The sequence below is a fragment of the Macaca mulatta genome, chromosome 2 (genome assembly GCF_049350105.2).
Source record: "Macaca mulatta isolate MMU2019108-1 chromosome 2, T2T-MMU8v2.0, whole genome shotgun sequence".
Classification (NCBI taxonomy): Eukaryota; Metazoa; Chordata; class Mammalia; order Primates; family Cercopithecidae; genus Macaca; species Macaca mulatta.
The window spans coordinates 114,060,375-114,083,913 of record NC_133407.1 but is presented as its reverse complement, the minus strand read 5'-3'; the positions used below and the strand labels follow the sequence as shown (position 1 = coordinate 114,083,913).

The following is a 23,539-nucleotide window of genomic DNA, read 5'->3' as shown; positions in this document are numbered from 1 at the left end:
AATGGGTGCACAGGACAAGCTTTGAGAGTGTAAAGACAGAAAAGCAGGGGGGTGCGGGGAGAGTAACTTTGGGTACAGGGACACCCTACAGCTGGGAGGGCATTGGGGATAGCTCTGCAACTTTGGGTGGCACTGAGCCTGGAGACCCAAGCAAAGAGCAGGAGCTGGTCATGCAGACAACGTGCAAAAGAGATGTCCCAGGTGAAAGGAACTACAAGTGCAGTGGCCCTGAGGCAGAAACCTAGAGCCCAGAATGGCTGCCCAGAAGGGGCAAGAAGGGCAAAGGAAGCAGGTGGATTTTATTTGAGGATGGCGAAGCACCTCTTCAGAGCCTAGCAGGGGAGTGCTGTGATCTGAACCTCATTTCTAAGGGAGGTATCTGTACTCATGAGGGCCTGGAGGCAGGAGGCCAGAAAGAAGGATCTGGAGGGTAGAGTGTGGGAGCAGGGGCAGGAAGAGGTGAGGGCAGCAATTCTGTGACTCTGGATGGGGTTCCTGCTCCACTAGCAGAGGCTGTCCTCATCTACAGCTGGAGAGGGAAGGCTCAGAGAGGGATGGTGAGAGGCAGAGCCAGAGTTCACATCCTGATTCCAGACCTTGTTTATGTAACCACTGCTCTATTCTGCCTCCAAGGGGCTGGCTTGCTAAAGCCTAGGCACCCACAGGTTCAGAAGGCATGCAGAAGGGTGGGGAGATTCAGGAGGGCTTTCTAGAAGAGTTGGTCTAGGGGCTGGGCCCTAGAGGATTCTGTCTCCAGGTGGGAAATGGGTTTGGAGATTGATTCTGTGTGGTGTCCCTCCCTGGATTCACAAGCCTCCCTCTGGAATGACCTTGGGACAGAGATGCTACTAAGCCATCCAGGTATTTCTTGTTGCCCCCAAGGAGTATTTGCTGGATACCAGCCCCCTTCAAGCCACGCCACTGGGGTATCATTGGTACCAGTGTATACATCTCACTAGGTCCCTGCACCTACACCTAGGCTGGACTTTTAATCTACTGACTGAGCAAATCTCTCCTGGCCAAGTCTGAACACACATCTGAGTGGGGCTGGGGGCCATGACTAGGCCCACCTCACTCTCAGATGGGGACCCTTCCATCCTGCACGGTTGCCCACAGTGAAGTGGAAGGTGAGGGGCCGGGGGCCTAAAGGCCTAGAGGCCTGACTATGAAGGCAGGAAGACTCAGGGTCTGTGCACAGGACATCCCAGACTTCCTGGGCTCTCATAAAGGCCCTCTTCCTCCAGGAGAAGTAGGCCCTGTGCAAGCCTGGGCAGCCTTTGACACCAACCTGCTAGACCAGTTTTAATATAAAGTAGGCTTGAGCTTTGCCGGAAATTCAACAGCCTCTCATGGTGGATGCGTCCTCCCTACCCCTCCCTGGCTCACGTGGAACACCCAAGGGGTCACTCCAAGAGTCACTCTGGGGCAGCAGGCTGGAGTTCCCACATCTGAGACTCAAGCTAGAGGAGGTCCCTGGAGGTTTAATTTTGGTCAGAATGCAGACCTCAGAGTGGTTGGAGAGTGGCTGGGCCTCGATGCTGGAGAATGGAGAGTGAATGGAAACTGATGCTCTGAGCAGGAGGAGACACAGCAGGCCCAGGGCAGGGGAGCGTTTGTGATGTGGTCAAAGCTTCCTGCTCAGTGGAAAGACAGTTGCTTCCATGACCCGGGCCTCAGTAAAGCAGGCAGGGCCTCTGAGGGCTACAACCTAGGACTGCCATGACTCCTCCAGGCAGCCCTCCAGGACTGTCTCACCCACACAGACCCTACTAGTGAGATGCTTGTGCTGGCACCGATGATGCCCTGATGGCATGCTTGGTGGGAGGGTGGTATCCGGCAAATGCTCCTCAGGGCAGAGTTCTGCTCCAGGGACTCCCCACACCCAGCACCCATGAGCCAGATGGAGCCCTTCCTGTCACTGGAGCTGGGCTCCTCCACCTGAGGTGGGGGTTGCACTCATAGTCCAGACTGGGCCAAAGCTCTGTTCTTCAAAGTACCTCCCAACCCTCAGCCTCCTCCCAGGAAGCACTTCACTGCTCCCACCCCTACCAGCCTCATGTCAGCGACATCACATGTATGTGTGTGTGTATGTGCGCACACGCGCGTGCGTGCGTGTGCTGACCTTTCCACTTGGCCAACATGCCTTTGTTTTTCTCAGCTCCTTCAAGTGGATGGCTGTGGGAGGAGGAGCTACTAGGAGAGTAGGTTCTCAGGAAACATTTCCCCCAAAGCCCCAGAGACACGGAGCCCACGAGGCATGAGAAAATGAGGCTTAACCAGAAGGAGAGGTGTTCCAAGGGCAGTTCGAGGGGTGTGGGTGAGAGACAAGGAGAGACCCCTGGCAGAGATCACTGTTAACCCTGGTGTGTGAGTGCCTGCGGGGGCATGCTCCCGGGCATCCTTGCCAGATCAGCACCATCAGCCTGGCACCTAGTGGGCAGGCTGAGCTTATAAGGGCAGCCAAAGCTGGGTGGCCCTAGGCAAGTTGCTGCATCTTGCCGGGACATATATGGCTCAGAGTAGGCCAGGGTCCTGGGTTTGCAGTTGTGGGATCAGTTCACTCTCTCTCCTGCCCAGAGGCGCCTGGTTGGGAGCTGTGGACTTTGGGGGCAGGAGCAGCCCCTCCCAGCACCTTGACAATCACCCCCTTTCTCTTCTGAGTCTCAGTGAGTAACCGGGGTGGAAGCTAGCTTCCAGAGGACCCCTGGGCCTTGCGGAGGGCAGAGAAGGCCTGGCGTGGGCACCCCCCACCCCCAGCCTGGGTGAGGTGTTTTCGCCAGAATTGCAGCAGCTGCGGCTGGAGGCCTCTTCCCAGGAAGAGCAGAGCGCCTCTTCCAAGAACTCAGAGGAGGCCGCAGGCGGGAGGGGAAGCGGGGGAGTTAATTTTAAACCACACTGCCTTCAACGCTTCTCAGGAACTGGTTGCTCAACGTGATCTGGCAGGTCCCAGGCAGCTGGGCAGGCCTGGTGCCAGCTCAGAGGTGGCGGGTGGAGGACACACCCCAGGGGAAGGCCCAGTGACCTTGAGGGAAGTTGGGGCCTGTCCTTGACCACTTATCAGGGTCTGTCCCCCATTCACCTGACCCAACTTGCTGGGGGGTGTGAGGTGGGGTGATTTACGCAGTTCTAACCAGGCAAGGTAAAACCATAACAGGATTAATAACACAATTGTCATGGCCTTCCAAGGGCCCCAAGACTGACGATCCCATCCCCCTTCCCTGCTCAGAACCTGCCTGTCCTGCACCCTGGCCTGTCCTCTGGAGGTTATCTGATGAGAGCCTATTCTGAGGGTAAGACCTGTGCTGATTCTGTATGGGACCCTGGTACCAGGCTAGCGGGGGGAGGAGAGATGGGGGCGTGGAGGGTGACATGTGGCAAGCTGGTGGAAGTTCTGGACCTAGGGAGTGAGCCTCCTTTTTGTGCAGGGAGAACTCATGGGCCCACACCCCATGGTTGACTGGAGTCAAAGCACCCGCATTTCACCGACCTCCTGTCTCCCACCCTAGTGTGGCCAACCACTCCTGGCTGACAGCCTAGGTCCACCTCCCAGTGTCTGGTCCATGGGATGTTCTCCCTGCAGAGACATGTCCCAGGGCACCCCCTTCCCCCACTACCCCCACTGGCTGCCCTCTGAGACCCCAGCAGTCTGGGCAGAGCAAGCCTTGAGTTCTAGGAAAGGATCCTAAGCAAATGCTGCCAAGAGCTGCAGTTCTTGGAACCAGCACTGCAGGGCGAGGGGACACTTCCTGGAACCTGCTGGCCCTTCCAGGGAGTGAGGCTCAGAGGACAGCCAATGACCTGGGGTAAGTGGGGGGAGAGGGTGCTGAGCCCTTAGCTTGAGTTTCTGCCTCCAGGAAGCCCTCCCTGACTGCAGGTGCCTCCTTAGACTCCTCCATGTCTGTGCTGGATCTGGCATGACCTCTGAAGTGCCCAGTGTCCAGCCTGGCAGAGTGGACGACGAGAAACAGGTGTTAGCAGAGAAAAAAAGGGCATGTGTACCTGTGGAGGTAGCATGTGGGTGTAGGTCCACAGTGAAAGCAGGAGGTTAGACAGGAGTGTCCTGCCTAGGCCAGTGGGCAGCCGGGGGTGTGAAGTTCCAAGGGAGAGTAGGAAGGAAAGCAAGGTGGGGTCAGCAGTGCCAGGCCCTGCTCACTGAGCCCTCTTTGCTGGTGGGCAGGCAGCCTCTGGCTCTAGTCACTAGAGGCCAACCTTGTCTCACCCACAGTTCCCCGTCCCACAGCTAGGCCCCAGCGTCAGCATCAAGCCACCCAGGATATGCATCCAGCCTGTTGGAGAATGGCCTGGAGAATGCGGAGGAGAGGCTGCAGTGGGTGGGCACTGACACCTGTCTGGGACTGAGTTGAAGTCTGGCCACATTTCAAGGGAATGGCCATGAGTGTTCCCATCACAGGATCCCAAGGGCAGCATTGTCAGAGCAGCGGACTGGAAGTCTGGCTGAGGGTGCTGAATGAGCACGTTAGGGTCGCATAGCTGGGAGGCACTAGGACAACCTTTTTTTTTTTTTTTTTTTTTTTTTTTTGAGACGGAGTCTTGCTCTGTCACCCAGGCTGGAGTGCAGTGGCCAGATCTCAGCTCACTGCAAGCTCCGCCTCCCGGGTTTACGCCGTTCTCCTGCCTCAGCCTCCCGAGTAGCTGGGACTACAGGCGCCGCCACCTCGCCCGGCTAGTTTTTTTGTATTTTTTAGTAGAGACGGGGTTTCACCGTGTTAGCCAGGATCGTCTCTCGATCTCCTGGCCTCGTGATCCGCCCGTCTCGGCCTCCCAAAGTGCTGGGATTACAGGCTTGAGCCACCGCGCCCGGCCTAGGACAACCTTTTAACCACTTGTGACCCATTTACCTTCAGAATGGAGAACCTCCCCTGGCCAAGGCTGGACAGGGGTGTCAGCAAGAACTTGCCTCTCCCCTCCCACCCTCAGGTCACTCTTTGGCCCTCACTGAGCACAGCGCCAAGCTTGTTACCCACCCACCCCAATGTCACAGAGAAGGCAGGGACGATGCTGGGGTTAAGAAGGGCTAGGACCCAGTGGGTGGGTGGCAGCTGTGAGGTGGGGCTATGGCAGAGAGGTCCTCCCACCCCTGTAGGAGGGCAGTGGGGCAACCCAAGGACACAGGTCATTGCTGTGCTTGTACTTTGCAGTGGCCAGTTCTCAAAGGCTACCTGGGGCAGCTGGCAGTGGGCGGGAATGCTGCATTCTCTGTCACTTAGAGGCCTTGGTGCCTGCACCCAGGTCAGGCTGGCTGTGGCTGGAAAGAACCTGCTGTGGATGAAATTGACCTGGGGACCATCTGACCTGAGTGAAAAGAGCTATGGGTTTGCAGAGGACTCCGGTGCCCTGCTGCACGTGGTTCTAGAACTAGGTATCCTGCGTCGTGACTTGAGCAAGTCATGAACCCACTCTGAGCCTCAGTTTCTCACTCTGTTTTTGGTGTTTTGTTTTGTTTGGTTTGGTTTTGAGACAGGGTCTCACCCTCTTGCCCAGGCTGGAGTCCAGTGGCACAATCTTGGCTCACTGCAGCCTCTACTACCTGAGCTCAACCAATCCTCCTACCTCAGTCTCCCAAGTAGCTGGGACTACAGGTGTGTGCCACCACACACCACTAATTTTTTGTACAGATCTAGTTTCACCGTGTTGCCCAGGCTGGTCTGAATTCCTAGGTTCAAGCAATTCTCCTGCCTCAGCCTCTCAAAGCACTAGGATTACAGATGTGAGCTACTGCACCGGGCCTCCACCTCTGTTTTGGGGACAATGTTATCAAGTGATATTCCTTATGGAATCTTTGTAAGAAGGAAATGTGTAGACTTGGTGATTTTTGTTTCTCCTTGGAGTCTTCCCCTGGATCCCACCTCACCCCTCCAGCTCCCGCTTCACCATGAGCCCATGGAGACATGAACCCCAGGACAGCTCTTTCTCTGGTCTCTCTTGCAGCGAGAAGTACCTGTGAGCACACTGGAGCACAGGCCTTGATGTTTGCAGTGCTCCAGGCAAAAGGACAAATGGAGGCCCATATACCAGAGTCTAAATATTAAACAACCATAAATCAAGCTGCTAATAAAATGTGTTCTATCTTCCTACTGAACAAATAAGCTTTCATAGCAGTAAAAACATCTGTAAATATATGGTTTTTATGTCTGAAAGTCAGCAGATATCCAAAATGATGGAACTTAATAATTATCACTCATGTCCAGGTGTTCAGTGACCTGAGGTTTAAGTGAGAGAATGAAGACTTGCCTAATGCCTAAGACATTCTGTATTTATTCTGTAACATTGATTCTCCTCATCTTTATTCTAGTAAAACGACTGATTATGTTGTTACAGTCAAGACTTCTACACTATTACTGTTCTTTTCATGGTAATGATTCAAAAGATTAGAATAAGGCTGGACATGGTGGCTCACACATGTAATCCCAGCGCTTTGAGAAACCAAAGTGACAGGATTGCTTGAGGCCAGCAGTTCAAGTTTATAGTGAGCTATGACTATACTACTGCACTTCAGACTAGGCAACAGAGCAAGACTCTGTCTACAAAAAAAAAAATAATAATTTTTAAAAAGACTAAAATAAAATATTGGCCAGATGTAGTGGCTCACACCTGTAATCCAGCACTTTGGGAGTCCAAGGTGGGTGGATCACCTGAGGTCAGGAGTTCAAGACGAGCCTGGCCAACATGGTAAAACCTCATCTCTACTAAAAATACAAAAATTAGCCAGGCGTAGTGGTGCACACCTGTAATCCCAGCTACTTGGGAGGCTGAGGCAGGAGAATTTCTTGAACCCAGGAGGCAGAGGCTGCAGTGAGCCGAGATTGCACCACTGCACTCCAGCCTGGGTGACAAGAGTGAAACTCCATCTCAAATAAATAAATAAATAAATAAAATAATGAAATAAAATATTACATTCAAATAACATAAAAATATGTTAAATGAGATATAGCAAAATTTCAAAATATGTTATAGTCCAAAAAGTTATTTTTATTTTAAAATTAATTTAATTATTATCATTATTTTTTGAGACAGGGTCTCACTCTTTTGCCCAGGCTGGAGTGCAGTGGTGCAATCTTGGCTCACTGCAGCCTTGACCTCCTAGGCTTAAGTGATCCACCCACCTTAGCCTCCCAAGTAGCTGGTACTACAGGTGTGTGCCACCACATCCTGCTAATTTTTTTGTATTTTTTGTACAGATGGAGTTTTGCCATGTTTCCCAGGCTACTCTCAAACTCCTGGGCTCAAGGGATTCTCCCGCCTCGGCCTCCCAAAGCTTTGGGACTTCAGACATAAGCCATTACGCCTGGCCTTAATTGTAATTATTTTTTGAGGGAGTGGTCTTGCTCTGTCACCCAGGCTGGAGCACAGTAGTGTGATCATAGCTCACTGACACCTCAAACTCCTGGGCTCAAGGGGTCCTCCCACCTCGGCCTCCCTGAGTAGCTGAGACTACAGGCACCCGCCACCACACCTGGCTAATTTTTGTATAGAGACAGGGTTTCGCCACATTGCTCAGGCTGGTCTTGAACTCCTGAGCTCAAGCGATCCACCCACTTCAGCCTCCCAAAGTGCTGAGATTACAGGCGTTACACACCCAGCCTAAAAAGTTATTTTTTAAATAATCAAAATCACCTAGTAAAATTGAGGCAAAACAAACTATAAGTTATAATTGTATTAAAATTTAAGTTAAGAAGATTTCAGGCCGGGCGCGGTGGCTCAAGCCTGTAATCCCAGCACTTTGGGAGGCCGAGACGGGCGGATCACAAGGTCAGGAGATCGAGACCAGCCTGGCTAATACGGTGAAACCCCGTCTCTACTAAAAAATACAAAAAACTAGCCGGGTGAGGTGGCGGGCGCATGTAGTCCCAGCTACTCGGGAGGCTGAGGCAGGAGAATGGCATAGACCCGGGAGGCAGAGCTTGCAGTGAGCTGAGATGCGGCCACTGCACTCCAGCCTGGGCGACAGAGCCAGACTCCGTCTCAAAAAAAAAAAAAAAAAAAAGGCCGGGCGCGGTGGCTCAAGCCTGTAATCCCAGCACTTTGGGAGGCCGAGACGGGTGGATCACGAGGTCAGGAGATCGAGACCATCCTGGCTAACACGGTGAAACCCCGTCTCTACTAAAAAATACAAAAAACTAGCCGGGCGAGGTGGCTGGCGCCTGTAGTCCCAGCTACTCGGGAGGCTGAGGCAGGAGAATAGCGTAAACCCGGGAGGCAGAGCTTGCAGTGAGCTGAGATCCGGCCACTGCACTCCAGTCTGGGCGACAGAGCGAGACTCCGTCTCAAAAAAAAAAAAAAAAAAAAAAAAAGATTTCAAACTAAAATTTTACTTAACTTTTTGAAATTGTTATTGAATATTGCTAAATGTTTTTATAAAAAGGAACCTTAGCAGAGTGCAGTGGCTCACACTTGTAATCCCAGCACTTTGGGAGGCCAAAGCAGGAGGATCGCTTGAGTCCATGAGTCCAAGACCAACCTGGACAACATAGTGAGACCTTTTCTCTCCAAAAAATATTTTTAAAATTAGCCAAACATGGCAGGGCATGTCTGCAGTTCAGCTACTTGGGAGGCTGAGGCCAAAGGATCACTTGAGCCCAGGATTTCGAGGCTGCAGTGAGCCATGATTATACCACTACACTCCAGCCTGGGTGACAGAGCAAAACTCTTCTCAAAAAGAAAGAGAGAGAAGAAAAGAAATCTTCAGTATTCACAGTCAAATTCTCTGTGAAGGCTGAAGTAGTGTTTGCTCTGCAGTTAGCCAAAGCACAACCTCCATGCGTTGCCCTAGAACGCATGTTATCATGAGTGTGGGTGTTTGGGTTTGTCTCACAATGCACCAGCACTGAGTGTCAAATCCCAGTGATGGGAATGCACATGAATTCTTTAATCAATTTATTTGAAATTGATCACTTGTATGTTTGTGATATACTCTAAGGAACAGGCCACAGGCGGATTAGAAGAAAGTGGTAAGAGACTAAGCACAATTTCCAGTCAGTGATACTGGAGCAACTTGGAGGGAAAAAAAGTGCAATGTCTACCTCACACTTTCCACCATAAATTCTAGATGGACCAAATATTAAACATTAAAAATGAAATTCTAAGAGTCCTTTAGAGCACCTGCCCTGAAGTCCCAGCAGTATCAATCCTAGGTGTGGAAACCTCTTCCTTTGTGTGGCTCCCCTGTGATGTTTGCAGGACAGGTCTGGAGGAAAGAGAGTCACCCCAGAAATACACCGATGCCTATATAGTGCTATCTCTCCATCTTGGGTTTTTCCCCCCAGAAACGACTCTAAGACAAGCATCCAAATGCAAATAGATTATTTGGGAAGTAATGCCAAGAAGCACCAGTAAGGTATTGAGAGACAGTTCCCCATGGTTCTCTCCTATTTCTGCACATTTGCCAGTAGAGGCACTGGTTGCCCTTGTTCTAAACTATCTTTACAAGGGTGATTATTATAGTGAGTAGCGTTAGAAGATAGAGGTAGTATCTCCCTCCAGGGCAAAAGGCAGATTTGTTTATTGTCCCATATACTAAAGATAACATCTCCCACCTGGGCAGGTTTGCTTGCAGCTTATTATACAAGATGTGGGTCCCCTAAATTCAGCATACAGTTTTTCCACTGTAATGCAACCCAATGCATATGCAGGCATCACCGGGCCATCAACACATCACTCTGTGGGAACTGAGGTTCAAGGAAGTGGTGCAAGAAAATGGTTTTACTCTGTCTACTGCCGTTACTGTAAACAATAATCTGTTGTCTCTTTCTGAACCAGGAGTTCTGTGCCTTCTGCCATGATCCTTGAGAATATGACAGACTAACTTGTTTGCTTGAAAGTCGGATAAGCCTGGTGTGGTGGCTCATGCCTGTAATCCCAGCACTTTGGGAGGCCGAGGCAGATGGATCACAAGGTCAGGAGATCGAGACCATCCTGGCTAACACGGTGAAACCCCGTCTCTACTAATAATACAAAAAATTAGCCGGGCGCGGTGGTGGGTGCCTGTAGTCCCAGTTACACGGAAGGCTGAGGCAGGAGAATGGCGTGAACGCGGGAGGCAGAGCTTGCAGTGAGTCAAGATAGCGCCACTACACTCCAGCCTGGACGACAGAGTGAGACTCTGTCTCAAAAAAAAAAAAAAAATACAAAATAGCTGGGCGTGGTGGCCTGTGCCTGTAGTTCCAGTACTGGGGAGACCGAGGCAGGAGAATCGCTTGAACCCGGGAGGCAGAGGTTGCACTCCAGCCTGGCAACAGAGTGAGACTCTGTCTCAAAAAAAAAAAGAAAGTTGGATAAAATCTCAGCCTTCACACTTACTGATGTAAAACGGGAGAGGGGGTGAGACAGGGAAGGAAAGGCAGTCAAAGGAGATAGGTGGGTTAATGAGTGGGTTCCTTCTGTAGGCAACTGAGGCTCAGTCTTCAGTTGAGAGCTGGCAGAAAACACAAGCCATGGTTGTCCCATGCAAGGGGTGAGGGAGCTGGGCATATGTCTACCAACTCTCTCTCTTCCTTGGTTTCAGGCTGCTCCGGGGGATTAGCTCTTGGGCACTTTTGTTTACTTACCCACCTGGCCTCTGCAGCAGAGAAAACCTCAGCTCACCATTACAACTACTCTGTGGGAACTTGAGTGAGAGGGGATGTGAGCTGCTTAGATCCCATCAGACTGTGATGGGGGCCTGTCTGAATAGTGCCCATTCCTGGTGCCTGGCACAGTGCCAGCAGATGGTGATTGAATGCACGCCCCATGGCCTAAGGATAAGGATCTATTTGCCTGCCTCTATCTATCTTCCACCAGGCCACGAACTCCTTTTGAGTAGGAACCATGTCAATTTTTCTTTGGTACCACAGTATGACAGTGTAGTCCTGGCAATCAGCTCACTGAAGGTCTGTTGCATGAATGAAAGATGGAAAAAAAAAAAAAGCCTCTAAAATAAACAAAAATCAGAGTCAGCCAGAACTAGACTGAACCATTAAGTAGAAAAGGGCCGTCTATCCAAAATCAATAGCAAATGCACTCGACAGGGAGGGACCAGAGGCACCCCAAGTGAGAAACAATATACAAATGCTCTAGTTGTTACTGTTTTTCAACATTGTATTGAAGGTCTCAGCCAAGCTATTAAACAAGAAAAATAAATAAGAGCCATAAGTATTAGAAAGGAAAAGACAGGCCAGATATGGTGGCTCATGCCTGTAATCCCAGCACTTTGGGAGGCCGAGGTGGGCAGATCACTTGAGGTCAGGAGTTCGAGACCAGCCTGGCCAACACGGCAAAACCCCATCTCTACTAAAAATACAAAAAATAAATTAGCCTGGCATGGTGGTGGACGCCTGTAACCCCAGTTACTCGGGAGGCTGAGCCAAGAGAATCGCTTGAACCTGGGAGTCAGAGGTTGCAGTGCGTGGAGATCACACCACTGCACTCCAGTCTGGGCAACAGAATGGGAATCCGTCTCAAAAAAAGAAAAAAAGAAAAAAAGAAAGGAAAAGACAAATTTGTCATTATTTTCAGTGGTAAAATGTCAATGTAGAAAATCCAAGAGAAGCAACAACCAGTACATCTTGTAAGAGAAACCAAAAAGGTGTCCAGTTATAAGATAAACCCTTGTAAATTAATGACTTGACCTTGCAGCAGCAAGAACCAGTTAGGCTATCTCTCTGTGCAATACATAACAAGAAAAACTGTAACACCTGAGACTAGATAAGCAGGAAAGCGAACCTTCCATGAGGGGCATGGCCCTGGTGCAGCCAGGGTAAAAAGAAATGAGAAGCGGGGAGCTGAAAGCCACCTCCTGCTTGGCTGTGAGTTGTATTCTCCTGCCCACCCTTAGCCCACCAAATCTTCTCTGGGGCCCCTGAGTCAGGTGCACGGGCAGGTTCCTAATGTCCTTCCCTAAACTAGCCCCTCTGCACTAGGGACTGGACGCAAGCTGGCTATCCTAGAGTGTGGAGTGGCTGTGTTCTTTCCCTATAGCAAAGCCAAGGACATCAGTACAGCTATGGGCAGGGTTCCTAAGCCGGGCCTGAGGCTCCCATCGGGAGTGGGAGTGGGTAGTGAGAGAATGAGGGGACAGCCAGATAGTGAGAGGGTTCAGAGCTCATGGGGTAAAGGCAGCCTCTCTGGCCTCTCCTCAAGACCAAGTGGAAGGGAAGAGCTCTGCAAACTGGCAGAGAACTTGGTCTGGGGCCATGTAGTGGAGGGGCAACACCCCAAAGACCTGAGGCTTCTCTACAATTTGTCTGGCCCCCGCCCCTCACCCTGCCAAATACAGGCACAGGCCTGACACCCAGTTAATGGTGCTCAGGGTACAGAGGAGTAAATAAAAGCTGGAATAGCAAACTCCACGGGGCCAGCTTTGCCTCGGGCCCAGTGCTCCAGGTCTCCTCCCACAGCCAGCAGCCTCCTCTGCCCTTGGAGGGCACACAGGACCTTGTTGGGCCTTCGGAGGAGAAGCAGGGTTGAGGGCAGGTGGTGACTCTGGTGGAGGCTGTTTCCTCTTCCAGCTCCAGGGCCCACCCCACTGTGACTGGCAGAGTCTGAAGGGCTGGGCTGTTCTGGGTGTGGTCCCAGCTAAGAAGATCCTCCACCCAGAGTCTCGGGCTCTAGGGGTCAATTTTTGGCCTTTGTGGGGAAGTAAACAGGAGGTTAGAATGAGGGGATAGATGCTGGAGGGAGGCTGGCGACAGGGGAAAGTTCCAGGGGGTCAGAGAAAGTAGAAGCATTTGAGTAAAATTTGGAAGGCTGAATTTTATTCAAGGAATCAGGGAGGGAGGGTGGCAGGGAGAATGAGTTTCAGGTGCCCAGCACAGCTAAGCAAAGCACTGGTGTTGGAAATCCTGGGGTTGGTTAGTGAAGGTTGGGAGGAGCCTGTGGTTAGTTCCCAGGCGGGTTTGCTGGGAGAATCACCAGTCTCCATTTCCCAGAGGTCAATGGAGTGTGGTTCGCAGGGGGTGCCAAGCTCCAAGCATGAAGCAAAAAGGCCAGGGATGTGGATAAGGTCTGGTTCATTTCCCTCCCAGACCTGCCCCACCTTGCTGTGTGACACTGGGCAAGTCATGGGCCCTCTCTGAGCTTTGGCCCTGTTTTCTATGACATGGGGCAGTGTTTGAGCTCACATGGGCTCTGCACTCCCATGACTTGGAGGTAGTGGTTGGGCCTCTGAGGCAGAGTGACACGACACCACACACACACACACACGTGTGTGTGCATGCAGCCCTGACCTGATTTCCAGAGCCTGGAGCTCCCCGATCCAAGGGAGGCCCTGCGTGGACACCTGTGATTATGGACATGGACCCAGTTGGCCAGGTGCAGTGGCTCACGGGACCCAGTGCTCAAGGCCCACGCCCATGAACATACATGTACATGTGGCTGCCTGTGCAGGGGCGTGTGAGCCTCTGTGCTATGTACATGTGATGTGGCTTGGCTTCCCCAGAGCCTAGTGCCTCCCATGGCTCCCCATTGCTGACCAGAAAACTCGTAAAGACCCAGCCACTCATGAGGGGCCTGTCAGGAGGACTCTATGTGCAAGTCCGTAAGTTCTGCAAGGACAGGGTCCCACCTGAACCATCCAACCTCCTGGGCCTGGCTTACAGTTGGTGCCTAATAAATGACTATGCAGGAATGACGGGCCTGCAAGTAGGAGGTGAGACAGGTCAGATGAGAACCTCAGTTACCCCTTTCCCAACTTTGGGAAGGCAGTCTCAGCCCTCAGCAATCCCAGGACCCCTCACGGAGGCTGTTGGCAGGAAAGGAGGACTCGTCCCAGATGCTGTGTCCTGGCCTGACCTTGAATTCTGCCCCACCCAGTGGCCCTAAGGGAGGCTCAGATACTGAGCTCTCGGCTGTGACTAAGCGGAAGGAAGAAAGGAGGGGTGATACTGGGGCCCTAGGGTTTTGCTTCTCATTTCTCTCTTTCCAAAGCACAGTCAGTTCCCAGAAATGAAGGTACCCAGAACCAGTGAAACTCTGGGCTTTCAGGGGCACAGGGTTCCCCAGTCTTTCCACCCTTGGAGGCACCACCAAGGGCCTGGGGAAGTCCCTAGCCCATGTCTACTGCTCGGGGCTTTCTTCCCTGCCCCAGATCGGGGATGTAGTACTTGGAGCATCCACACTGGAACCAGGTGGAGCTCCCAGGATCTTTCAGGAGCGTGTGGCCCAGATTCATTTGCTGTGACAGATGCTGGGTGGGAGGTGCCGGGAGCCTCAGGCTATGGGGGCTGGAGCAGTTGGGGCAGACCTCCAGGAAGGGAATGGTCACGTGGGGCATCAAGTGCCCCAGATGCCCCACCCCACAGGAGTTCCTTTTCTTTCTTTTCTTCTTCCTTTCTCAGCTCACTGCAACCTCCGCCTTCTGGGTTCAAGAGATTCTCCTGCCTCAGCCTCTCAAGTAGCTGGGATTACAGGCATAAGCCACCACACCCGGCTAATTTTTGTATTTTTAGTAGAGATAGGGTTTCAACATGTTGGCCAGGCTGGTCTTGAACTCCTGACCTCAGTTGATCCGCCCGCCTCAGTCTCCCAAAATACTGGGATTACAGACGTGAGCCACTGTGTGCAGTCCCTTTCTCTCTTTCTTGCTTCCTCCTCCCTTCTTCCTTTTCTTTCATTTTTAAAACATTTTTTAAAATTACTATAATTTTTAAATTTTATTTATTTTTTTGAGACGGAGTCTAGCTCTGTCGCCCAGACTGGAGTGCAGTGATGTGATCTCAGCTCACTGCAACCTCTGCCTCCCAGGTTCAAGCGATTCTGCTTCAGCCTCCTGAGTAGCTGTGATTATGGGAGCCCGCCACCACACCCAGCTAATTTTTGTATTTTTAGTAGATGGGGTTTCACTGTGTTGGCCAGGCTGGTCTCAAACTCCTGACCTTGTGATCCCTAGCCTCCCAAAGTGCTGGGATTAGAAATGTGAGCTACTACGCCAGGCCTATTATTATTATTATTATTATTATTTTTTTTTTTTTTTTTTTTTTTGAGACGGAGTCTTGCTCTGTAGCCCGGGCTGGAGTACAGTGGCCGGATCTCAGCTCACTGCAAGCTCCGCCTCCCGGGTTTATGCCATTCTCCTGCCTCAGCCTCCGGAGTAGCTGGGACTACAGGCGCCTGCCACCTCGCCCGGCTAGTTTTTTTGTATTTTTAGTAGAGACGGGGTTTCACGGTGTTAGCCAGGATGGTCTCGATCTCCTGACCTCGTGATCCACCCGTCTCGGCCTCCCAAAGTGCTGGGATTACAGGCTTGAGCCACCGCGCCCGGCCAGACTGGAGATGCTGGGGATCGAACCCGGGACCTCATGCATGCTAAGCATGCGCTCTACCACTGAGCTACATCCTCATTTTTTTTTTTTTTTTTTTTGAGACGGAGTCTTGCTCTGTCACCCAGGCTGGGGTGCAGTGGCCGGATCTCAGCTCACTGCAAGCTCCTCCTCTCGGGTTCACGCCATTCTCCTGCCTCAGCCTCCCGAGTAGCTGGGACTACAGGCACCCGCCACTTCGCCCGGCTAGTTTTTTGTATTTTTTAGTAGAGACGGGGTTTCACCGTGTTAGCCAGGATGGTCTCGATCTCCTGACCTCATGATCCGCCCGTCTCGGCCTCCCAAAGTGCTGGGATTACAGGCTTGAGCCACCGCGCCCGGCCTTATTATTATTTTTGAGACAGAGTTTCGCTCTTGCTGCCTGGGTGGGAGTGCAATGGCGTGATCTTGGCTCACTGCAACCTCTGCCTCTCAGTTTCAAGCGATTCTCCTGCCCCAGCCTCTCGAGTAGCTGGGATTACAGGCGTGAGCCACCACACCTGGCTAATTTTTGTATTTTTAGTACAGACGGGTTTTCACCAGGTTGGCCAGCCTGGCCTTGAACTCCTGACCTCAAGTGATCTGCCTGCCTCAGCCTCCCAAAGTGCTGGGATTACAGGCATGAGCCACTGTGCCCAGTCTAAAATTATTTTTTTAGAGACAGGGTCTGACTCTGATGTCCAGGCTGGAGTGCAGTGGTACAATTATAGCTCATTGCTGTCTTAAACTCTTGGGCTCAAGTAATCCTCTTGCCTCAGCCTCTCAAGTAGGTGGGACCACAGGAATGTGCCACCATGCCCAGCTCATATTTTTAATTATTAAAAAAAAATCCAATTTTTAAAACCACGCACAGACTCAAATGGGCACAGCACCAAATTATGACACATTAGAATCCTTCCCATGTACTCAGAGAACAAGGTTTGTGCTGAGCTTGAAATAAGGCTTCTCTTGCTGTCCCTGTCAATCAAAGAGACTGCAAGGTGGGCTTCAGACACAGTGCTAGCATTTGTAAACACTTATTTGTGAGAATCAGCAGTCACTTCATCCTGTGCTACCAAAATCAAACACTGAAAGAAACTGGACATTGAGACCAACATAAGACTACAACTACCATCCCAGCCCCCAGTTCAAACATTTGTGTTCATTGCTGTTCGACTTGATGGATTGTATGCTGAGAAATAATTTGCATTTGCAAAATACATTTATGCTAACAAGATGCTCATTTTATCTTTTTAAAAATATATATTTGAGTTGCACACGAAACGTGCTTTGAAAGAATGAGCTCCAAATTTCTGGGAGACTGAGGCAGGAGGGCTGAGGGAAATGAAGAAACAGTGGTTTTCAGTGCAGGCCAAGAAAGTAGGCAGCAATGGTCAGTTCTTGAGCTGTGGAGTGCCTTCAACAAGGATTTTTAGACACATGCATCTGGTGCCTCATCCCAGAACCTCACAGGCCTAGGGACCTGAAATGCTCCCCGTGACAAGGCAAACTTCATATCCTCACATGCTGAGATGGACTCAACTTTCAGTCTGGAATTGGGCTGGGTGTCTGTCAGTCTGCACCACCCATATCCGGAGTATATGAGTCTGGGTTCAGTGGCAACCACTTTCGCTGCCCTCTCCTGCCCCGCACCTAGTGCTCTGCCTGGCCCCTTTGCTGTGGGCGTGAAAATCTGGCACCCGGGCTGACGGGGAGAGAGCTCAGTCTGCATCTGCTGCTTTCTGTTTGATTCATCACTTTCCCCTTCACTCTGGAGCCCACATTGGCTGTGGGGCACCTCACTGGCTCCTGGGGCCCCTCTGGGGGTTGAGGCTCTGGGCTGCATTTGGCCTCTGCAGCCTGCTCACGCCTCTCCTGGCTGGGACGTCAGAGGACTAGGTTCAAACTCCAGCATGGCCAGTTGCTGGCTGTGTGGCCTTGGGCAGGTTAAGCCTCAGTCCCTTCATCCGTACAGTGGGCCAAGGAAGGGATCCCTGATGTGCCAACAGAAAGACTTATGACAAAGTGTGTGCGGCACCTGGCACTAGTTTACATACTGCAGGTGCCCGGTACTGTTGTCAGCACTCAGGTCTAGGAGAGTGTTCTTCCCAACTCTACCTCAAGGGCTGCCTTTGGACTGTGTCCCCACATGGTCACATTTGCATCTCCAGACACTCCGATGCTGCCTCTCGGATATTCTGGAAGCATCCTATGCTGTCAAGCTCCCCGACTGTCCCCCCCCAGCACCCCAGTCTCCAACTCAGGTGGCCCCATTTCCCCCACGTCCCAATCAGAGCCCTGGGTCCATTGTGGTCCTGGCCATCCCACATCCAACCCCTCAGCAATGGCTGTGAGTCAGTTCTGTTCCAGAGTATCTGATGCCACTGCTACAGACCCCAGCCACCTCCAGACCCTGGACAGTTGCAGCCTCCTGCCCCAGTCCCTTTTTCCTGGAAGCCAGAAAGAGCAGCCTCAATGCCTCTCTAACTCTGTAACTCAGCTCAAAAACCTCTTTAGGGTCCTGGTCCCCAGAAATGCATTCAGAGCTCAGCCAAGGGCACCCCCCAGCACCAGCTTACCCCTATACATCCCTACCCGTGTGTCTGCAGAACTCCAGGCCTTTGTCCAGACTGTCCCTACGGCCTGGTATATTCCTGTCCTATCCGCCCCTCTCAAGCCTGGTGTGACGACTAAGGCGTCCAGCTCCAGGTCACTCAGCCTGTGCCAGAATCACAGCTCAGACAGCATACAACCAAGTTTCTTAGACCCTGTGTTTGTTTCCTCGTCGGTATAACGAGAGGGTTCACAGCCTCCATCTCTCAGGATGTCATGAAGGTTGAGTAAGATAATCCTGGAAGTACTTGGCGCAGGATGCACCATATTCTATAGGACCCTCCACTTGGTATCATCTCCCTGGTGCCTGACACATAGCAGGTCTTGAGAGACTGAGGCCTTGGCCCTATACCTCAGGAGACGCACCCAGGTGCAGCTGCAGGTCTTCTAGAAAGCCCTCTAGGGACAGCCCTGGAAACCCTTGCTCCTGCTCCAAGGGTCCACAAGCCCAGGTGACTTCTGCACTAAGCTCTGTAGAGGACAGCCCAGGACCTAGTTATGCTGGCCTCAGTGTCTCTGATAGTCAAATGGGCACCAATGGCAGCCTCATCCTCCCTTCCAGTCTAGCTATGCAACCTGACCCGTAACTGCATCCTGCTGAGCCTTGATGTCCTCAACTTTGTAATGTGGGGACAATTAAAAATCCCATGTGCCAGCCCTGGCAACATCAAGAGACCCCGTTTCTACAAAAAAAAAAAAAAATTAAAAATGAGCCAGGCAGGGTGGTTCGCACCTGTAGTCCTAGTTTGCTTTGCTTGGTCATGTAGCTCAGCCTCACGCTGACTTCCAGGAACAGCAGAGGGACTTGGCCGCCTCTCCAGGCAGGCAGGCCTGTTCCTGGAAAGCAAGGCAGGGTGGGGGGTCTTCGGGTGGCAAAGGAAAGACTGACAGTTGGAGCCAGAGAAGAGACCTGGGATTGTGCCCCAACTCTGCTCCTGTCCTGCTAAGCCTGAATTTTCTCATCTGTAGCGCAGGGATCTCTGTGTTTCAGGCACCAACAATCTGCTCCCTGGGCTCAGTAGGGGATATCTGATCCCACCATTTCCCCAGCCACATGCCCCAGAAGAGGGCTGCAGACCTAGTACAAGACGGAGCAAAAAGGTGACATCCTCTGCTCTGAGAGTTAGAGTGTCTGAGGAAGACTCCAGACCCTGGGAAGGGGGCCACTTAGCCAGGCCTGCCTACCATGGAGCATAGTTACTCTGAGCTGTCACACCCTCCCCCTTTAGGCATAGCTGGGGCAGGTGGAGGTCAGCCCAGTTCAGGGCTTTCAGTGAGGCTGAGGTAGGCTTCCTTGCCTTTCCCACTCTGTGAGCTGTAAACTTGGCCTTTCCTGACCATTTTCCTGCAGGACTGTTGTATGTGTGAGAGGTAGTCTTTGGAAGAAAAGGGGCCCCTAGAATTTGAAGCTTCTGATTCCTGGTTATGAGGCCAAAGATCCCAAAGGTCCTTCCAGACACCTCAGGAGGGCCCTGGGAGGGAAGAGGCTGGGGGTTGTACAGTCAGTTCCCTCAGAGGGGAAGGCGCCCACTCATTCCGCAAGCGGGGGATATCCTGCTCTCCTCCCACAGCTACCAGAGTTTCTGATGGGACCCAGATCTGTCCGCACACCCAGGGGCTACAGTTGGCCTAATGTGGCTCTTACCTGCCCATAAACCTGGCCCAGAGGGCTTTATGGGCCTGAATCCCTGGGTTTAGTAGCTACAAGGACAGCCATATGAGCACCACCTAATTAACTTAATTAACTAACCACAAACCCTTGGAAGCAATGGCAGATGAGAGCACCACACTGGGAGTCAGTAGTCAAGTGCTGTGTTACTTTAAGTAAGCCCCATCCCTCTCTGGGAAAAAAAGATCAGGGATTGAACATAAGTCTTGCCAAGATCCACCCCTTCCAGTATAAACAGGCCCTCCTGGCTTCATCCAAAGTGTATCCAGGTGATTTGGGGCCAAGCTGACCCTTGAACCCAGGTGTCCATGCTCTCTGTCCCCTAGCTTCTCAGCTCTGAAACCCAGCATGAGGCCCATGTCTGGCTTCCCAGTAGTTCTCCATATGGCTCCTGGGTTAGGACTGGCCTCAGGAGCCCTAAGCCTTGGCCAGGTGGGATAGTGTCTCCAGAGTCCCTTAGTACCCCTGGAGAGGGAGGTCCTAGTCCCAGCCTGGACAGGGACAGGGCTGAGGGCACCAGTTGGCCACTTCAGTTTTAGGGACCAGGAGGTTGAGAACCCCAGGGATAGCCCCATTTCACCATAGGAACAGAATGGTGACACAGCTCTGCTCAGGCCTATGGCTTACATGGAGGGGCCAGGCCCATTACCTCAAAGTCAGGGGCTGCTGTGCTCATTTCACAGATGCAGTACCTGCAACCCAGAGAGTATAGGGCCCCTGCTCATCCTCACACACCCAAGGGGTCCTGGGCCAGTCATATTAACTCCACAGGAAAGCAGGAACAGGCTTGGCCCCAGTCTCTGAGGTCCTCTCTGGACCCAGTCTCTGGAGATGGGTCATGGAGGCCAGCCTTGCACTCTCTCCCCACATCCCAGTACCATTCCTCACCCACTCCCTTCTGGGACCCATGCTGGTCAGTCTTCCAGTCTTCTCACTCTGGGAAAGGGCCACCCCTCTCCAAGTAAGAGTAAAAAATGGGGAGCCTGGGCAGTTTAGGTCTGAAGGTTGAGGAAGAGTTCCCTGGGCCATATCACCTATCTGAAGAGAGGTGGTTAAGGCAATTTATCATGACTCAAAATTCGTCCAGCCTCTGCCCATTTCCACATTGCAATTCCAAAGCCACTTCAGTCAGTAGGCATGTGTTACAGCAGCACTAATTTGGGCACCACAATCTGTATTCATTTCCCATGGCTGCTGTAACAAATTATCACACATTTAGTGGCTGAAAACAACACAAACCTATGATCTTACTATTCTGGAGGTCAGCAATCTGAAATCAGTTTCACAGGGCTTAACATCAAGGTGTTGGCAGGACTGCATTCTTCTTGAGGCCCCAGGGAAGAAAAGGCTGTCTGCATTCCTTGGCTCATGGCTCTTCCTCCAGCAATTGCATCACTCTGACCTCTGCTTCCATTGTTACATACATTTTCTTCCATCACTCTGACATTCCTGCCTCCTTTACAGAGGCCCTTGTGATTATACTGTTTACCTGAAAAATCCAGGATACTCTTTCCATCTCAAGATCCTTAATCACATCTGCAAAGTCCATTTTGCTATGTGAAGGTAATATAGTCACATGTTAAGGATTAGGTGATTAAGACACTGCGATTTTGGGGGGTCACTGTTCAGCCTACCAAAGCAGTGGTAGAGTTGCTTTGACAGTCCCAAATCCAGTTCAGGGGGCTTGTCCAAGGTAGAAAGTCATGAGGGGGAGATCAGGTCTCTGCCCTAGCCAGGACTCTGACTGGGGGCTGGCTGAAGCCAAGAGCTCCAGGAAACCTGGCGCCTGCTCCTACTGCCGCCAAGGACAGCCTGTTCTCCTGGCATGGCTGTCGCACAGGGATCAGGTGCACTTGAGCATTCGAAGTGGCCACTGCTCAACTTGAATGGCTGCCTGGGTCGGGCAGAAGGCCAGGTCCTCATGGCTTCCTCTCCCTAATGACCGGAATACATGGGCCACCAGGTCAGATGTGGGCCACATGGGAAGTCCCAGCTCTATTCTAGAAAATGCATGTACCATCAGCTTACCGGTAGACATTTACTGAATCTGGGTATGCCAGATCCACAGGGGGCCCCAGAGATGAGGGGGATAAGAAGGTTTCTGAAGGCATGGTACAGAAGGTCATTGGTGCCGGCAGAGGTATGAGCTAGGGGAGGCAGGGAGAGCACACAGCAGTTGTCCTAAAGGAAGCAGCATTTGTGTTGGAGCTTGAAGAAGTGGATTGTTTGCACTGCCTGGGCAGAGGGAAGGTGTGTGTTCAGGGCATCAACAATGCTGCACAAAGGCTGAAGCCCAGGGCAGTAGAGAAAAGAATCCACTAAGAAGAAGCCAATGAAGAGAGAAAAGAATCGAAGGTGGATAGGGAAAGACATGCTGTCCCGCAGAGGTTAAAGGGGTTCCCACCTCAAGCCAGCAGTTCTCAAACCTTGCCAGCAGTGGAACCCTTTATTCTGATGGCAGCCTACTCAGAGCACTAATGGGGCCTTGGGAGGGCCCCCAGGGCTTTTCCCACAGTTGTCCTCCCCCATCTCTTCAGAACTGGATTCCATAGGACACAAGAGAACACACTTAAGTCATGGGGAGCCAGTTAAGTGTTTGGGGCAGGGATTGGGAGCAGCCAATGGCCCAGGGCCCAGGTGGGGGTAAAGGAGCCAAAAAGAGTAGATTTCTTGCATTTACAGGGTTGGAGGCATATTTCAATAAGGCAGCTGGATGAGCCCCATGGAGAAACCCATTGACAACTGGGAAAAGCATCCAACTGTGAGATAAGGCCTCAGTTTCCCCAACTATCAGAAGAGGAGATAGAATTACTTTCCCAGAGTACATCAAACAGGGACTCCTACACTCCTGTCTGTGCTCTGGGCTCTGGCTGAAGGAGGCTGCATGGGCAGTAGGCACATCTCTCAAGACCTCAGGGGCCTGCACAGCCTGGACTCCACCATCAGCTCCATGTCCTCCTCCCATTCTGCCTGCAAGTGCTTCTTGACATATGCTGGTGGTGATGGGGAGGTAGTTCAAGTCTCTGGCTTTGGCCTCAGGAGCAAGGGAGGGGATAGGGCAGGTGAGCCTGGCTTTCCCTGAGCTGGAGCCACTGGCTGCCCTGGCCTGGGCCTCAAGGCACTGGGGCCATAGTGAGGAGGGGCTGAGGGGAGATGTGGGCTGCCAGGCTACCAGCCTGCTGGCTCCATCTCTAGACAACAATGAGGAGTCAAGAGCCCAAGACTGAAACTCCTGCCTACCCTTCTTTCCAGACTGCCTTGTATCCCTGCCTACCTTATGTTGGTCCCAAGCATCAGATGGATGCCTGAGAGCACCAGGTCCTTCCTCCCTGTGTCTGCCCTCTGGGGAAGGCAAGAAAAAATGCCACAATGTGCCAAGCCAGGCACCTTCCATGGGTTCCTCACACGCATCCTATGAAATAAAGCATTTAGGGCCGGGCGCAGTGGCTCAAGCCTGTAATCCCAGCACTTTGGGAGGCCGAGACGGGCGGATCACAAGGTCAGGAGATCGAGACCATCCTGGCTAACATGGTGAAACCCCGTCTCTACTAAAAATACAAAAAACTAGCCGGGCGAGGTGGCGGGCGTCTGTAGTCCCAGCTACTCGGGAGGCTGAGGCAGGAGAATGGCGTAAACGACAGAGCGAGACTCCGTCTCAAAAAAAAAAAAAAAAAAAAAGAAATAAAGCATTTAGTCACATTTCTCAGTCTTAGAAGCCAAGGCTGAGTGAGGTGAAGTCATCTGCCCAAGGTCACATTGTGGTGAGGGGCAGATTCTGGGATTGAAATCCAGGCTGGTGTGGCTACAACATCAGGGCTCAATGTCCAGGGCCCAATCAAGCCAGTGGCTGCAGGCTTGAGGCCCCACCTGCCAGTCCTCTTGGCTTGGATCTTTTCCTCAGCAGAGTCAAGCTGCACATTTTTCTGGGCAGAAAGTTGTCCCTGAGGGCCGCTCCTGCTTGTGGCCCCAGCTGCCCCAACACTGTCAC

At 51.9% G+C, this 23,539-nt stretch overlaps 1 protein-coding gene, 1 long non-coding RNA gene and 1 other non-coding gene across 3 annotated transcripts in view; 1 reads left to right on the top strand and 2 right to left on the bottom strand.

Moving 5' to 3' along the window:
* Positions 1-48: 48 nt before the first annotated feature.
* Positions 49-23,539, top strand: part of RASSF1 (Ras association domain family member 1) — a 274,834-nt gene continuing 251,343 nt past the window's right edge. The window contains exon 1 of the mRNA XM_077992890.1: positions 49-52. The gene's annotated coding sequence lies outside the window, so the exon portion shown is untranslated. The remainder of the gene's footprint in view (positions 53-23,539) is intronic.
* On the bottom strand, positions 2,867-6,586 carry LOC144339208 (uncharacterized). The gene is made up of 2 exons (XR_013413973.1): positions 4,824-6,586; positions 2,867-4,501 (listed from the first exon to the last, which is right to left on the bottom strand). It is a non-coding gene; the product is annotated as an uncharacterized LOC144339208 (long non-coding RNA).
* On the bottom strand, positions 15,260-15,331 carry TRNAA-AGC (transfer RNA alanine (anticodon AGC)). Its single transcript has one exon. It is a non-coding gene; the product is annotated as a tRNA-Ala (tRNA).